The following is an 18,016-nucleotide window of genomic DNA, read 5'->3' as shown; positions in this document are numbered from 1 at the left end:
GGTCAGCTGGTAAAGAATCTGCCAGCAATGTGGGAGGCCTGGGTTCAATCCCTGGGTTGGGAAGATCCCCTGGAGAAGGGAATGGCCACCTGGTCCAGTGTTCTGGCCTGGAGAATTCCACGGACAGTCCATGGGGTTGCAAAGAGTTGGTCACGACTGAGCGACTTTCACTTTCACTGCCAGAGCTAGATGTAGACTCTGCGTCCCAGGGACTGCTCCAGGAATATAGAATTGAGAACCAGAAAAGGTTACCAGAATGTGCTGGATTTCTGGCCCAGATTCAGCCACAATTTATTGGGAAAAATACATCATGGGGATGGGAGACTACATTTCCCCATGAGTAGGACCTCACATTTTCAGCAAGCACGTGGCCCGTGGATGTGGGTGAGGGTGGCTGACCTGGATATTAACTCCCCTGGTTTCTTGTCCCCTCAAATTACCCATGAGCTTACATGTCGTCCATAGAAGTCCCAGGTGTTTACATTCTAGAACTTGGGTAATGATTCTACACTCTGACTGCCTACCTAGGACTCATTTATTATTTTTTAAGAAATTTTTAAAAACTTAGTTAATCGGGCATCTGTTTTTGGCTGTGCTGGGTCTCTTGCTGTGTGGGCTTGTCTCTGGTTGCGGCCAGTGAGGGATACCCCCTGGCTGCGTGCAGGCTTCTCTCTGCGGCGGCTCCTCCTGCTGTGGAGCGGGCTCCAGGGCACACAGGCTCAGCACTCGTGGCTCCCGTGCTCTGGAGCGCCCACTCAATGCTTGTGGCCACAGGTTCAGCCGCCCTGCGGTGTGTGCGATCGTCTCAGACCGGGGATCAGACCCGTGGCTCCTGCATCTGCTGGTGGATCCTTTACCACTGAGCCACCTGGGACGCCCCGTCATTTCCTCTAAACACATGTAATGGGTACCTACTGTGTGCCAGGGCACCCCCACAGCTGATGGCGGTGTTGCCAGTTACTGGCCTGTTGCCTCTGTCCTGCTCATCATCGTCCCCACTGGCATCTAATGGATCTATTTAGCTCCTTCAAATCTGACTGTCGTTTTCCTTCTCAACTCAGCCCACTTCTTTGTTCAGTTAAACCCAGAGGTTTCACTCTCAATTGGAGCCTGGACTCCCCGAAATTAACCAATAGAGCTGTGAAATTTTGGTTATTGTTGTGGTTTAGTCACTAAGTCGTGTCCAACTTTATATGACCCCATGGACTGCAGCACGCCAGGCTTCTCTGTCCATCACCAACTCTCAGAGCTTTCTCAGACTCGTGCCCATTGAGTCGGTGATGCCATCCGACCATCTCATCCCCTGCTGTCCTCTCCCCCTCCCTTCAGAGTTTCCCAGCATCAGGGACTTTTCCAATGAGTTGGCTCTTTGCCTCAGGTGGCCAAAGTATTGGAGCTTCAGTTTCAGCATCAGTCCTTTCACTGAATATTCAGAGTTGATTTCCTTTAGAAATGACTGGTTTGATCTCTTTGCAGTCCAAGGGACTTATTGGTAAGTCTGTTTGTATAGACAACAGCCAAGGACACTGAACATTCATTTAACTGTGGTAGATCTGAAATTCATTCAGAGTAACTCAGGAATCTCCCTCTCTCCTTTCCTCTAATAAAATAATTATCCATCTTTAACTAGTTTGTAATATATTTTATGAAACTCCCATCACTGCTTATTAGCAGGAAATATAGTAGCATCAGCCGCCACAGCAAAAACAATACATTCTAAGCTTGTTCGTTAAAGGTATATTAGTGTCTTCCAGTTTAAAATACTTTGTTTTGAATAGACTCTGTTTCTTCAGTTTAGGAGTCTTCATTTGTAAATCCTATTTCTTTTTGAAAAACATAGTCTTCCAAGAACGTTTCCTCTCTCTTTTTTCTTTCGTCATCAAAGTGTAGGAGAGACTTTACCCAATTGGTGCCCTGGGCCATGGGGGCCTGGGCTCCCTGTGTTGGGCTTGCTGACGGCTTTCGGTTGAGGCTAGCTCAGTGGCCCTGAGGCTGTGTTGACCTTTGACCCCACTGTGACGGATGTCACCTTTGGGTGACGAGGCCGCCTGCACGCGTGGCCTGAAGTTCACTGTGCCCGCGCCTCCTCCTGACGCCTGGTCCCGACCTCAGCCCCATCAGCCCCTCGTGACTTACGTGCTTCACGTCCCTCTTGCTTTTGAGCATCCAGTCCTCAGTCTGAGCTGTCAGGAACCTCGCCCTGCACTACTTTGATCCTTCAGTCGGCACATTGATTCTCAGATTTTCAGCTACGTCTCATGTCCTTCCTACAGGCCCGTGGGTGTTTCTGAACCTTCACTAAGTTATGAGCAAGCAGTAGGGAAAGAGGGAAGCGCTGTTTCTGGACCGTGATCCAGACACTTCATAAAAATGCAGTGTGAAACCAGAGCCACTGTTCTATTGCAGCATTCTTACCTCATCTAAGCATGCAGAAATTAAATTATTAAGGAATGCCATGAGGAAGTCATTTTTTAAAGTTCTATTCAATTAACTTCACTGAGAAAGATGAGAAGCATTTGGCTCTGGTCACAGTTCCCTGTGAATGATGCTCTTCCCCGTCCTCACAATGTGTTGGACACAACAGAGAGGAAGCAGAATGCCAGCTTGCTGCTCTTGGACTCTTCCTTCGAGCTCCATGGGATTTTTGTTGTGGAGTTTCTACCATCAGAAATCTACTGCCCCTCTAAGCCCATGTTCGGGGTGTTAGGACACTGAGTCCCAGAGAAACCATGACTTTACCCTATTCTTATCTTGTTGACATTTCTTTCTGTAACTAATTGTGTCTTCTCAGAGGCCAGTGGGATTTGTGTTTTTCCTTATTCTGTAACAGGAACTGTACATCCATCAAATTCTCCCCGTTCTGTAGAGTAAAACTCTGCTCAGACCTCCAAGCTCTGCTCTCGATACGTAAAATGCAATGAGCAAAGTATTTTGTCTTTAAACAAAACCTGGGCTTTTCAAGACTGTTCTCGTGCTACAGACTCAAGAAAAAAAAATTAAGTTAAAAAAAATTAAACTTAAAGCTAAACAACAATTTCCTTTTTCTAGGCATCATCTGACTTCCCTCAGACAAGAAGTCTTTAAATCAGAAGCCAGAGGCAACATGATATATGGAGATGGGGGAAAAAATTCATTGTTTAGACATCTCCAAATAGAATGTTCTATAAAGGACAAGGTGCCCAGGGCCTAGCTCAGCACCTGCTGCACAGTAGGCATGCAGCAAATGTGAACTGGGTGAAAGGATAGTTTCATTAGCTTTTATTCGGATTACTCTTGATAGCACACTCTGGCTATCACACAGTTTCTGTGACGTCCACTGCAGAAGGCATGTGAATGAATGAAGTGTGTCTACACTGGACCTGAATAGGGTGTCATCCCATGTTTCCTCAATCCCACCCAAGCCCCTGAGCTTCGGCTGCGTCACCTCACTCCTGATGCAAGAATTCTTCACGTGTGGTACACAAGTTCATCTAAAGCCTCCATGTGGCTCAGCCTCCCTCAGGAACGAGGGCCAGGACTTATCGGGGCCTCCACTGAGGCTGCGAGGGAGGGACCTCAGCCTCTCCATGTCGAGGTCCTCCTGGATTAGCTGCCCAGAGGTTCTGGCTTCCCAGAAAGACCAGGAAACACAACCCCAAAGTGCCTAGGGGTCAAGGCCTTTTACAGATATCTATGTTGAGATGATGATGAGAGTCTATGTGAAAACTCGAATCAACGAGCTTGCAGTTGAGAAGAATTTCAGGCTCTATGAGGGTGGACATAATGGCTGAGTCTAACCCCAATGTTCAGATCTCATCAGGACGTGATTCTGGGGTGGGGGCTGTCTATCTGGCCTGCTGTCCCTCATGACCAAAGGCTTACTGCCCTTGTCAAGGTCATACATTATTGAAATATACGATTAACATCTTAAAATCAAGACTTTTTAAAGATGATAAGAGGGCTTGGAGTAAGTAAAGTTTTAGGTGGAAGAGCATATAAGGTAAGGTTCGGTTTCCCTGGTGGCTCAGTGGTAAAGAATCCACCTGCAGTGCAGGAGAAGTGAGTTTGCTCCCTGCTCCAAGAAGATCCCCTGGAGAAGGAAAGGGCAACCCACTCCAGTTCTTGCCTGTAAAACCCCATGGACAGAGGATCCTGGTGGGCTACAACCCATGGAGTCAGACACAACTTAGCAACTGAACAGCAACAGGGTAAAGGCCGCCTCACACTGCATGTTTGTAAAGTATATACAACAGACCCCGCCAACACACAGCTCACCGCACACTGATGCTGTTAAACGTTAATGCCGTTAGCATGTTAAATTTTTAGTGCATTTCCAGTTAAGAACTGGTGAAAGCCTTAGGGAACTATCTCTGTCCTGCTATTCTTTTCTCGTTCTGGTTTTCAGTCATTCAGTGAGTGTCTTCTAAGCCTGTCTGTTCCCAGGCCCAAGATGTGTGTTTGATTGGTTGCCTTTCTCATCCTAACAGCAGAGACATTTCAGTTTCTTCTTAGCAGTGTCCAAGGTTCGTGTTGATAACCCAGCAGCTTCATTAACTGTATGTGCAGAGCTTTCTCCTTTGATTAATACCTTCTATGCATTTCACTTTGGTTCTGGAACTGAAGGAAGTTTGCGTTTCTAATGTCTGCTTATCTGAAGACTTTCCTCTCTGAGGGTTTTATTATAACTTGTTCTCTCTCTTTGTTCTCAATTCTTGCAACTCTGAAATCTGTCCCTCTGCATTGGAAAACAATGGTAAAAGCACTTTCCAGCAGGATACAACTACAAAAGGGCTTCTGTCAGTCCCCCAGGCATAGAAGTTATTTCTTGATAATTCTTATGTTATTGTCAAATATTTCCGACCTCGGGTATCCATGTAAAGTATTCTTGTTTAACTCTTCTTATGTATAATTATGTAAAATCACTAGAAGAGTAATTTTATTGGTAACAGTTAAAGTTCTCTGCAGACAACAGAACTGTAGAGAGGACTACGGACCTTTACAGGAGGAAAATAGAAGTCCCAGGTTTGGGTAGCAAGCCAATGGTTTCATCAGTCAGTTAGGTCAGTCACTCAGTGGTGTCCGACTCTTTGCGACCCCATGGACTGCTGTATGCCAGGCCTCCATGTCCATCACCAACTCCCGGAGTTTACTCAAACTCATGTCCATTGAGTCCATGATGCCATCCAACCATCTCATCCTGTCGTCCCCTTCTTCTCCTGCCTTCAATCTTTCCCAGCATCAGGGTCTTTTCCAATGAGTCAGTTCTTTGCATCAGGTAGCCAAAGCATTGGAGTTTCAGCTTTAGCATCAGTCCTTCCAAAGAAATCCCAGGGCTGATCTCCTTCAGAATGGACTGGTTGGATCTCCTTGCAGTCCAAGGGACTCTCATGAGTCTTCTCCAACACCACAGTTTGAAAGCATCAATTCTTCAGCACTCAGCTTTCTTTATAGTCCAACTCTCACAAGGGTTTCATGCTTACTTGCTAAGAAGATCAAGGTCTAGGCTAAGATAGAATGTCTGGATAGAAAGGACTTTGGTTGCATGGTTTAATCAACACATGTAGTAAAACTGTGATCTCTAGGAACTGAGGCTAAGACTTGGAAGTCAGATGCCTGGTGGAAGATGTAGGGACTTCTGAAGGCCATAGTGACTGAGTTGGTGCTTGTGGACCCCAGGATGGGGAAGAAGTTGAGGGGAGTCTAGAAGAAGACAGTTGCATAAGAGAGTTGACTGAGGAGAGGCCAAAGTGATAATTAAAAATTTAACTCATGTTACCATAAACCCCTTCAAAACCCTTTGGTGTTACCTTGGTACTAAATATAAGCTTCTCAAACTTTAGAAATTAACTGCCATTGAAAATTCCTAGTCTGTGCTGCAGAGATTCTGATGAAGCATTTGTAAGGTCAGGCCTGGAAGTCACTTCTTTATATAATAGCCCAAGTGATTTGCCCACATTTTTACAAACACTGTACATCAGGATAAAGTCCAAATTCCTGACCATAAAAATGAGCGTCCTCTAGATTTTTCAAGGCTATTTAAGCATTTGTTCTTCTTTGTTAAGTCATTTGTAATACCACCGAGGTTGAACCTTTCCCTTTATAAAACATTGCATCCCACAGCATTGTAATAGAGCTTTCAGAAAATAAGAACAGCTTCTCAATTGCACACCTATCCTTTTCTACAAATAGTGAGCAATTTAAAGATAGGAATGAGCACTTGCCTCTGATTTCTCAATGCTCAGCACAGTGCTTAGTTTAGAATAAGCTCTCAAAGTCAGTTCTATTGGAACCTTCCTACACTGTTAGTGGGAATGTAAATGGGTGCAGCCTCTATGAAGAACAGTATGCTGGTTCCTCAAAAACCTAGAAATAGAGCTACCGAATGCTCCTGGGCATTTATCCAGAGGAAACCATAATTCAAAAAAAAAACCACACCCCTACTTCCTTCCCTCTCATTGCTTCTCCATCAACAGTGTCTTCCTGCACACTTGTACATGAGGTCCTGGACCCCACCCACCTCACCGAGTTCCACCAGAATGAGGGCTTGTGACTGACCTCACCTCACTCTGGCTCATGGGCATCACAGATAAATCCTTCACCAAGCTGAATGGCACCCAGCTGCACTTCAAGCCAGCCTAATAGCTGACAAGGAGCCCAGCCTGGAGGTGTTCGGCTCCCACCGAGGCCTGAAGGAGAGGATGGAGGCAGGAATGTCCAACTCTCTGCCTGAGATGCTGCTGCCCAGGGCTCCTGGAGAACCTGTGGGTCGTTGCCTGGGGCCTCTCCCTGAAGTGCCCAGTGGTGATCAGGTATGGCGTTAACACCCTGCAGCTGGTGGACCACAAGTGTGTGATGGTATATAATAATCATCTTAGTTCTGCATGAGAAAGAATTCAAGAGTGTGAGTTATGTTTACAACAATTTGGAGGTGGGTCAGAGAGGATCTTGCTGCGATTTGTGTTGGGGAGTGTTTTGCCTGTGTATTTCTCTGGGGGTTTTGTCATTTCTGACCTTGCATTTGGGTCTTTGGTCCCCTTTGGGTTTATTTTTGTGTGTGGTGTGCTTTTGCGTGTAGCTGTCCAGTTTTCTAGCACCACTTGTTGAGGAGGCTTTCTCTTGTCATATATTCTTGCCTCTTTGTCAGTGGTGGGGTGACCGTGGGTGTTGTTTATCTCTGGGCTTTCTATCTTGCTATCTTGTTCCATTGATCTATGTTTCTGTTTCTGTGCTGGTGCCATACTGTCTTGATTACTGTGGCTTTGTGATATAATCTGAGGTCTGGGCGCCTGGTTGCTCCAGTTCGTTTTTCTTCTTAGGATTGTTTGGCTGTTCAGGGTCTTTTGTGTTTCCCTGCAGATTGCAGAACTTTTTGTTCTGGTTCTGTGAAAGATGCCATTGGTCATTTGATAGTGATTGAATCTGTAGATAGTATACAGAGTGAAGTAAGTCAGGAAGAGAAAAACAAATATATTAAGGCATATATATGGAATCTAGAAAAATGGTACTGATGAGCCTGTTTGCAGGGTAGGAATAGAGACACAGATATGGAGAATGGACTTGTGGACATAGCATGGGAAGCGAAGAGTGGGCTGCACTGAGAGAGCAGCATTGACTTGTATACTCTGCTGTGCCATGCCATGCTAGGTCATTTCAGTCATGTCTGACTCTGTGTAACCCCAAGGACTGTAGCCCTCCAGGCTCCTCTGTCTGTGGCATTCACCAGGCAAGAATATTGGGGTGGGTTGCCATTCCCTCTTCCAGAGGATCTTCTCCACCCAGGGATCAAACTCACGTCTTTATGTCTTCTGCATTGGCAGGCGGGTTCTTCACCAATAGCATCATGTCACTTCAGTTCAGTTCAGTTACTCAGTCATGTCCGACTCTTTGTGACCCCATGGACTGCAGCACGCCAGGCCTCCCTGTCCATCACCAACTCCAAGAGTTTACTCAAACTCATGTCCGTTGAATCAGTGATGCCATCCAACCATCTCATCCTCTGTTGTCCCCTTCTCCTCCTGCCTTCAGTCTTTCCCAGCATCAGGGTCTTTTCCAATGAGTCAGTTCTTCGCATCAGGTGTCTGAAGTATTGGAGTTTCAGTTTCAGCATCAGTTCTTCTAATGAATATTCAGGATGGATCTCTTTTAGGATGGACTGGTTGGATCCCTTGCAGTACAAGGGACTCTCAAGAGCCTTCTCCAACACCACAGTTCAAAAGCATCAATTCTTCGGTGCTCAGCTTTCTTTATAGTCCAACTCACATCCATATATGACTACTAAAAAAACCATAGCCTTCACTAGATGGACCTTTGTTGGTAAAGTAATGTCTGCTTTTTAATAAAAAGCTATCTAGGTTGGTCATAAGTTTCCTTCCAAGGAGTAAGCATCTTTTAATTTCATGGTTGCAGTCACTATCTGCAGTGATTTTGGAGCCCCCCAAAATAAGTCAACTACTGTTTCCCCATCTATTTCCCATGACGTGATGGGACCAGATGCCATGATCTTAGTTTCCTGAATGTTGAGCTTTAAGCCAATTTTTTCACTCTCCTCTTTCACTTTCATCAAGAGGCTCTTTAGTTCCTCTTCACTTTCTGCCATGAGGGTGGTGTCATCTGCATATCTGAGGTTATTTATATTTCTCCCGGAAAACTTGATTCCAGCTTGTGCTTCATCCAGCCCAGCATTTCTTATGATGTACTCTGCATATAAGTTAAATAAGCAGGGTGACAATATACAGCCTTGATGTACTCCTTTTCCTATTTGGAACCAGTCTGTTGTTCCATGTCCAGTTCTAACTGTTGCTTCCTGACCTGCATACAGGTTTCTCAAGAGGTGGTTCAGGTGGTCTGGTATTCGCACCTCTTTCAGAATTTCCACAGTAGGTGTTTTTATTAAGTGGTGTGTGCACTCAAATGCAGTTGCAAACCAAAGAAATATGATCGCTGGCCCCATGGACCCCAACCATCACAGCAACTATGGCAACAACCGTTGCTGAAATTGGCTTATTGAATGTACACTGAATTTAAAATTATACAAATAGAAAATGGCTTTATTTTCCTCCCATAAGGCATTCAAATGCACTTTATTATATCCTACTTCTGTGTGTGTGTGCGTACACACACACACACACACACACACACACACACATGTTGCCATGACAACAGAGAAGTGGGATCACCCATCGGGACCTGGGGTGAGGTTATCAGTGATGCCTGATCTGACGCTTGAAGGTTACTAAGGAGAGCAGGTATGAGGAGGCATTGGCAGCATAAAAAGGCAGACCAAAGGACTGAACTGTGACACAGCAGCTTTACGAATGGATGCATGAGTTATTATTATTATTATTACTATTGTCTAAGGAAGAAAAAGGGAAAGTACCATGAAATTCTAGAGTTGGAAGAGATCCTGGAGTTCATTTAGTGTAATTTTCCCAGCCACTTCAAGACTTCTCACTCCGAGTCCTAGCACACCACTCCACGCAGCACGCTCCGCGCAGCTTCTCAATGCGCATGAAGGTCACTGACATTCTAAAAGCCAAATATGAAAGCAGGAACTCCAGTCCCAGAATATATTGTTCAGGACAGTGCTTTCCTCTTTTTGGATTCCCCATGGTGCACAGAACTTTCCTTGAGGCAAAGTAAGTATTCACTCTATGGGAGCCTACTTAAGACAGGTGCCCTGGGAGCAGTTCAGTACATTGTGAAAGCAATCATTTCAGTGACTCTGTGGCATTCCAGCCTTGCTCTATTTTTCCGACAATTACTCTTACTGTAGGACTAACTGAATGCACAAGTGAGTTTAGTGATCAAGACCCTCTACAGTTTGTATGATGTGAAGAAAACCCACAGACTTCTTGTAGAGGCCGAATGTATAGTGGCTGGCTTATAGTGGAAATTACTCAACCACCCTTAATCTGGGTAACTGATAAGCCTAAAGCAGGTAAGTGTTCAACATACAAGACACAACTAGCAAATTATAAAAAAAAAAAAAATCTCATTTTACATACACTGAAATGCTGGTAAGTGGCTTAGACGTATGGAAGTTTTAGAGTTATTTTGGCCTTTATAACCTATTTATTTCAATTCTTTTTTTTATTACTGCTGAGGCAATTATAGCTTAGAACATTTTATTCTTCCCTGAAGTTGGCCTAAAAGTCAGTTCACTTCATTAATTTTAGCGGGTAGGTCTAGTTACAGCACAGATTTTTTTGTCAGTGCTTTTATACATGTAGAATAATCCATTGTCCTTTATTAAAACAACAGAGAAAAGAAAAGAATAAGTTTTGAAGGGCTCATGTTATCTTCTTCTGGAGTATTTGCCTATAAAATATGTATGTTCTATGCAATAAACTTAATTGTTTTAATTCACACTTTATGTTTCACATTAAGAGGACATAGGTGTTTTGAGAATGGTACTAACATTTTTAACGAGAGATTAAGAAATAATAGAATCGTTACAATTATCATAAACCTTTCTTAAGCAGTGTAGAGCTATTTTCATTTTTGTTGCCACATGAATCCATCCCTCAAACTCAATGAAGTATGGAACTACCACATATGTTTAAAAATAATATCCTGAACATAAGAAAATTTATTACAAGTGAGAGATTAAAGGAAAGTTTTAAGCTACATATAGTTGTTCATTCAGTCAGCATTTATTGAATGCCCAGTATGTGACAGTTTGATTCTTATTTGTATAAAATATACAAATATCTCTGCTCTCATGGAAATATAAACTTTAATGTAGATCTAACCTTACATTACTGTCCTTTATCGAGCCCAGATGGGCTCGATAAAGGACAGAAATGGTATGGACCTAACAGAAGCAGAGGATATTAAGAAGAGGTGGCAAGAATACACAGAAGAACTGTACAAAAGAGATCTTCACGACCCAGATAATCATGATGGTGTGATCACTGACCTAGAGCCAGACATCCTGGAATGTGAAGTCAAGTGGGCCTTAGGAAGCATCACTACAAACAAAGCTAGTGGAGGTGATGGAATTCCAGTGGAGCTATTTCAAATCCTGAAAGATGATGCCATGAAAGTGCTGCATTCAATATGCCAGCAAATTTAGAAAACTCAGCAGTGGCCACAGGACTGGAAAAGGTCAGTTTTCATTCCAATCCCAAAGAAAGGCAATGCCAAAGAATGCTCAAACTACCGCACAATTGCACTCATCTCACATGCTAGTAAAGTAATGCTCAAAATTCTTCAAGCCAGGCTTCAGCAATATGTGAACTGCGAACTTCCTGATGTTCAAGCTAGTTTTAGAAAAGGCAGAGGAAGCAGAGATCAAATTGCCAACATCCACTGGATCATCGAAAAAGCAAGAGAGTTCCAGAAAAACATCTATTTCTGCTGTATTGACTATACCAAAGCCTTTGACTGTGTGGATCACAATAAACTGTGGGAAATTCTTCAAGAAATGGGAATACCAGACCACCTGACCTGCCTCTTGAGAAATCTGTATGCAGGTCAGGAAGCAATAGTTAGAACTGGACATGGAACAACAGACTGGTTCCAAATAGGACAAGGAGTACGTCAAGGCTGTATATTGTCACCCTGCTTATTTAACTTATATGCAGAGTACATCATGAGAAACGCTGGACTGGAAGAAACACAAACTGGAATCAAGATTGCCAGGAGAAATATCAATAACCTCAGATATGCAGATGACACCACCCTATGGCAGAAAGTGAAGAGGAACTAAAGAGCCTCTTGATGAAAGTGAAAGTGGAGAGGGAAAAAGTTGGCTTAAAGCTCAACATTCAGAAAACAAAGATCATGGCATCCGGTCCCATCACTTCATGGGAAATAGATGGGGAAACAGTAGAAACAGTGTCAGACTTTATTTTTCTGGGCTCCAAAATCACTGCAGATGGTGACTGCAGCCATGAAATTAAAAGACGCTTACTCCTTGGAAGGAAAGTTATGACCAACCTAGATAGCATATTCAAAAGCAGAGACATTACTTTGCCAACAAAGGTCCGTCTAGTCAAGGCTATGGTTTTTCCTGTGGTCATGTATGGGTGTGAGAGTTGGAGTGTGAAGAAGGCTGAGCGCTGAAGAATTGATGCCTTTGAACTGTGGTGTTGGAGAAGACTCTTGAGAGTCCCTTGAACTGCAAGGAGATCCAACTAGTCCATTCTGAAGGAGATCAGCCCTGGGATTTCTTTGGAAGGAATGATGCTGAAGCTGAAACTCCAGTACTTTGGCCACCTCATGCGAAGAGTTGACTCATTGGAAAAGACTCTGGTGCTGGGAGGGATTGGGGGCAGGAGGAGAAGGGGACAACAGAGGATGAGATGGCTGGATGGCATCACTGACTGGATGGACGTGAGTCTGAGTGAACTCCAGGAGTTGGTGATGGACAGGGAGGCCTGGCGTGCTGCGATTCATGGGGTCACGAATAGTCGGACACGACTGAGCGACTGAACTGAACTGACTGAACCATTACATTAGTATAATATTTAATCCACTTAGTTACATATGCCCATTTAGTATTACATCCATTAATAGTAATTTTGACTATTCTATTTTCCAATTTCATGTTTCAAAAACAATTGTAGCCCAACATTTACATGCAATTTTAAAAATTAAAAAATTATGACATTTATCTAGCATATAAGAATATGGTTTTTATATGTTTTTACTTTCTCATGATTTATGTATTTTATAACTGGAAGTTTGGATTTCTTAAGCTCATCAACCATTTCACCCATCCACCTTCATCCTCAGCAACCACCATTCTGTTCTCTGTATCTATGATTTTGGTTTTATTTTGTTTTGCTCTTTTGTCCTGATTTTTAGATTCTACATGTAAGTGAAATAATATGGCATTTGTCTTTCTCTTACATTTTGCTTAGCATAATTCCCTTTGTGTGAGTGTGTGCTAAGTAACTTCTGTCATGTCCGACTCTTCGCGACCCTATGGACTATAGCCCACCAGGCTTCTCTGATCATGGGATTCTCCAGACAAGATACTGAAGGGGGTTGCCATGTCCTCCTCCAGGGGATCTTCCCAACCCAGGGATTGAACCCAGGTCTCCTATGGCTCCTGTGTTGCAGGAGGATTCTTTACTGCTGAGCCACTGAAGAAGCCCTTAATTCCCTTTAGGTCTACTAATTTAGCTTGGCAAGTTCAGTTCCTTTCAGTTGCTCAGTCGTGTGCAACTCTTTGTGACCCCATGAACTGCAGCATGCCAGGCCTCTCTGTCCATCACCAACTCCCGGAGTCCACCCAAACCCATGTCCATTGAGTCAGTGATGCCATCCAACCATCTCATCCTCTATCATCCCCCTCTCCTCCTGCCCTCAATCTTTCCCAGCATCAGGATCTTTTCAAATGAGTCAGCTCTTCGCATCAGGTGGCCAAAGTATTGGAGTTTCAGCTTTAGCATCAGTCCTTCCAGTGAACACCCAGGACTGATCTCCTTTAGGATGGACTGGTTGGATCTCCTTGCAGTCCAAGGGACTCTCAAGAGTCTTCTCCAACACCACAGTTCAAAAGCATCAATTTTTTGGTGCTCAGCTTTCTTTATAGTCCAACTCTCATCCATACATGACCACTGGAAAAACCATAGCCTTGACTAGATGGACCTTTGTTGGCAAAATAATGTTTCTGCTTTTTAATATGCTGTCTAGGTTGGTCGTAACTTTCCTTCCAAGGATTAAGCATCTTTTAATTTCATGGTTGCAGTCACCATCCGCTTGGCAAAAGTTAGTTCTTTTTTATAACCAAGTAATAATCCCTTGTATATATCTCCTCTTCTTTATCCATCCATCCACTGAGGTTGTTTCCATATTTTGGCAACTGTAAATAATGCTGCAATGAACATGGTCAGGTGCAGATATCTTTTTGAATTAGTGTTTTCATTTTCTTTGGATAAATATCCAGAACTGGAATGGCTGAATCATATGGAAGTTCTATTTTTAATTTTTTGAGGAACTTCCATACTGTTTTCTGTGGTGACTGCACCAATTTACATTCCCACCAGGAGTGTAGGAGGGCTCCCTTTTCTCCATGTTCTGGCCAACATTTGTTATTTGTTGTCTTTTTCATAACAGCTATTCTGATAGGTATGAGGTGACATCTCATTGGGGTTTGATTTGTACTTCCCTTATAATTAATGATGCTAAGCATCTTTTCATGTGCTAGGTTCTGGGTGCATGTGGCAGCTTCAGCAAGGGGCCAGGAGGATACTGTGACTCCTTGTGTGTGCTTGCCCCGCTGGGGCGTGGGTGAGTGCTACAGCAGCTGGCCATGGCAGGGCAGTGGGTGCTTTCTGCATCCGTGTGTAGCCACCTGTGCTCCCAGGTAGTGGGGAGTCCAGTAATGCCTTCCCCCAATGCCTCGGTCCCCAGGGAGAGTTTCATCTGTCCCCTACCCCACCAGCTGATGCTCCAAGATTAGCAAATGAATACTGCACAATTGCACTCATCTCACACGCTAGTAAAGTAATGCTCAAAATTCTTCAAGCCAGGCTTCAGCAATACATGAACTGTGAACTTCCTGATGTTCAAGCTAGTTTTAGAAAAGGCAGAGGAAGCAGAGATCAAATTGCCAACATCCACTGGATCATCGAAAAAGCAAGAGAGTTCCAGAAAAACATCTATTTCTGCTGTATTGACTATACCAAAGCCTTTGACTGTGTGGATCACAATAAACTGTGGGAAATTCTTCAAGAAATGGGAATACCAGACCACCTGACCTGCCTCTTGAGAAATCTGTATGCAGGTCAGGAAGCAATAGTTAGAACTGGACATGGAACAACAGACTGGTTCCAAATAGGAAAAGGAGTTTGTCAAGGCTGTATATTGTCACCCTGCTTATTTAACTTATATGCAGAGTACATCATGAGAAACGCTGGACTGGAAGAAGCACAAGCTGGAATCAAGATTGCTGGGAGAAATATCAGTAACCTCAGATATGCTGATGCTAAGTCGCTTCAGTCGTGTCCGACTCTGTGTGACCCCATAGACGGCAGCCCACCAGGCTCCTCCGTCCCTGGGATTCTCCAGGCAAGAATACTGGAGTGGGTTGCCATTTCCTTCTCCAATGCATGAAAGTGAAAAGTGAAAGGGAAGTTGCTCAGTCGTGTCCAACTCTTCACGACCCCATGGATCGCAGCCCACCAGGTTCCTCCATCCATGGGATTTTCCAGGCAAGAGTACTGGAGTGGGGTGCCATGACCTTCTCCGATATATGCAGATGACACCACCCTTATGGCAGAAAGTGAAGAGGAATTAAAAAGCCTCTTGATGAAAGTGAAAGAGGAGAGGGAAAAAGTTGGCTTAAAGCACAACATTCAGAAAATGAAGATCATGGCATCCGGTCCCATCACTTTATGGGAAATAGATGGAGAAACAGTGGAAACAGTGTCAGACTTTATTTTTTGGGGCTCCAAAATCACTGCAGATGGTGACTGCAGCCATGAAATTAAAAGACGTTTACTCCTTGGAAGGAAAGTTATGACCAACCTAGATAGCATATTCAAAAGCAGAGACATTACTTTGCCAACAAAGGTCCGTCTAGTCAAGGCTATGGTTTTTCCAGTGGTCATGTATGGATGTGAGAGTTGGACTGTAAAGAAAGCTGAGTGCCAAAGAATTGATGCTTTTGAACTGTGGTGTTGGAGAAGACTCTTGAGAGTCCCTTGGACTGCAAGGAGATCCAACCAGTCCATTCTGAAGGAGATCAGCCCTGGGATTTCTTTGGAAGGAATGATGCTAAAGCTGACACTCCAGTACTTTGCCACCTCATGCGAAGAGCTGACTCATTGGAAAAGACTCTGATGCTGGGAGGGATTGTGGGCAGGAGGAGAAGGGGACGACAGAGGATGAGATGGCTGGATGGCATCACTGACTCGATGGACGTGAGTCTGAGTGAACTCCAGGAGTTGATGATGGACAGGGAGGCCTGGCGTGCTGCGATTCATGGGGTCACGAAGAGTTGGACACGACTGAGCGACTAAACTGAACTGAACTGATTCTTCAGTTAGACAGGGTGTCTTTTGTGCTGAGTCCCGGAGTAAGTGAGACCACAGCAAGTCCTTTGAAAGGGGAAACTCAGTCTTCTCCATCTCTCTGGGCCCTTGGACGCAAGCCCCAGTGGTTTTCTGCAGGCATGAGGAGGCCCGTCTCTCTGATGCTTGTCCAGGGGTCGGGATGCCTGGCATGGAGCACAAACCTTTTCTCTGGGAGAAGCTCAAACCTGTGAGATCTGTCGCTGTTGCGGGTCACCACGCAGGGCGGAGCTCTCATGAGCCCACATCTCCGCCTCTCGCCCCCATCTCACATGGCGCTTTCACCCCTGCTTGTGCAGAAGTAGTTCAGCCAGTTTGCAGTTCTTTTCAGAGGACATTGTTCCATGTGCAGCTGAAATGCACTATATCCCGGGTGCGGGGGGGCGGTGCCCAAGTTCAGGATCTTTCCATGCCACCGTCTTGGACTGCCATCTCACTTTTATCTAAATTGGGATGATTATGCTTTGCTACAAGAACCCATATGTATATCAGTATCAGTATTATTTACCCATTCTTACTGTGGGTAGATATACATGGCTTCCATAAAGTAATTACTTATTATTATGCCTTTTTAAGTGATTGTTGAAAGGCTTCTTTACAATTATATCCAATAAGTTTTAAAATAGTTCCTTACTGATTCTGTCAAGTGACCTCTACAAACATTAAACTACCATCGGTTGGTACTATTTTATGGTAATGCATCTTCCCCAAAGTTTTGTTTTTAAAAAATAAAACCATTGAGAAGGATTGCCCCAATATTATTACAACTTCATAAAGACTTAAATAAAGATAACTGCTCTGCTAGGGAAGAATTTTTGAGGAAAACTCCGTCCCCCTTTGTTTAGGTATACGTGGTAGCAATACCCATTGTTAGGACTTTGCCTTCTCCATGAACTTTCTGTTTTCCCACATTCTTTCTTGGGTCACTTTTTTTACAAAGGAGATTTTAAGTGATAATGTCCTGTTGGTTTCTATGATTCTATCAATACTCTCTTTATAGAGCAGCTTAGGGCGTTCTCCGTCAGTGGACAGAGTTTCTGCTTCATGAGCCTTCCTTGCGAGCTTGGCAGCGAGATGACCAGAGTCAGCAGTAGCTGCAGAGCAGAGGCAGGCCCCGGCTTACGCTGTTTGCAGCATAAAGCGGGCAGAGGTCGTTCGGGCAACGGATGCTTATTGAGCGTCTGCTGAGAACGCCGGAACTCTGCTCACGTTGACCGGGCGTTCCGAGCACCGTGCGTTCCGAGCTCAGTTTGTAGGTTTCACACTCCTCAGCATCAGCGCTTTCCATCAGTTTTTGGTTGTTTTATGTTTTCGTGTTTTGTGTTTTAACTTTTACAATGCTGTGTTGGAATCAGTCATACAACAATGTGAGTGAGTGAGTGAATGGAAGTCGCTCAGTCGTGTCTGACTCTTTGCGACCCCACGGACTGTTCAGTCCATGGAGTTCTCCAGGCCAGAATACTGGAGTGGGGAGCCTTTCCCTTCTCCATGGGATCTTCCCAACCCAGACATCGAACTCAGGTCTCCTGTACTGCAGGTGAATTCTTTACCAGCTGAGCTATCAGGGAAGCCCCGGACAATGTGAACCACCCAGAACTATACATACATCCCCTCCTCCTGAACCTCCCTCCGTCCCCATCCTGCCCGCCTCCCATCATCACAGCCTGGGCTTCTGTGCTGCGCGCAGCTTCTCACCAGCTGCCCCTCTCACCCCGGGGGCGTATGTATCTTGATGCTGCTTCCTCCCTTTGTCCCTCCTCTCCTTCCCCCACTGTGTCCACAAGTCCATTCTCCAGGTCTGCGTCTCCATTCCTTCCTTGAAAACAGGTTCATCAGGACCATTTTTCTAGATTCCATACATATATACATTAATATGCTGTGTTTATTTTTCCTTTTCTGATTTACTTCTCTCTGTATAACAGGCTGTCAGTTGTTAAAATATGTAAGCTAATGGTCCATCACAATAAGTTGTCCCAGGACTCAGCTCCAAAGTCAAAGTGACATTTTTTTTT

This window comes from Bubalus bubalis, chromosome 1, assembly GCF_019923935.1.
Source record: "Bubalus bubalis isolate 160015118507 breed Murrah chromosome 1, NDDB_SH_1, whole genome shotgun sequence".
In the NCBI taxonomy this organism is placed as follows: domain Eukaryota; kingdom Metazoa; phylum Chordata; class Mammalia; order Artiodactyla; family Bovidae; genus Bubalus; species Bubalus bubalis.
The sequence above is the reverse complement of the archived record's forward strand: the minus strand, read 5'-3'. Positions refer to the sequence as shown.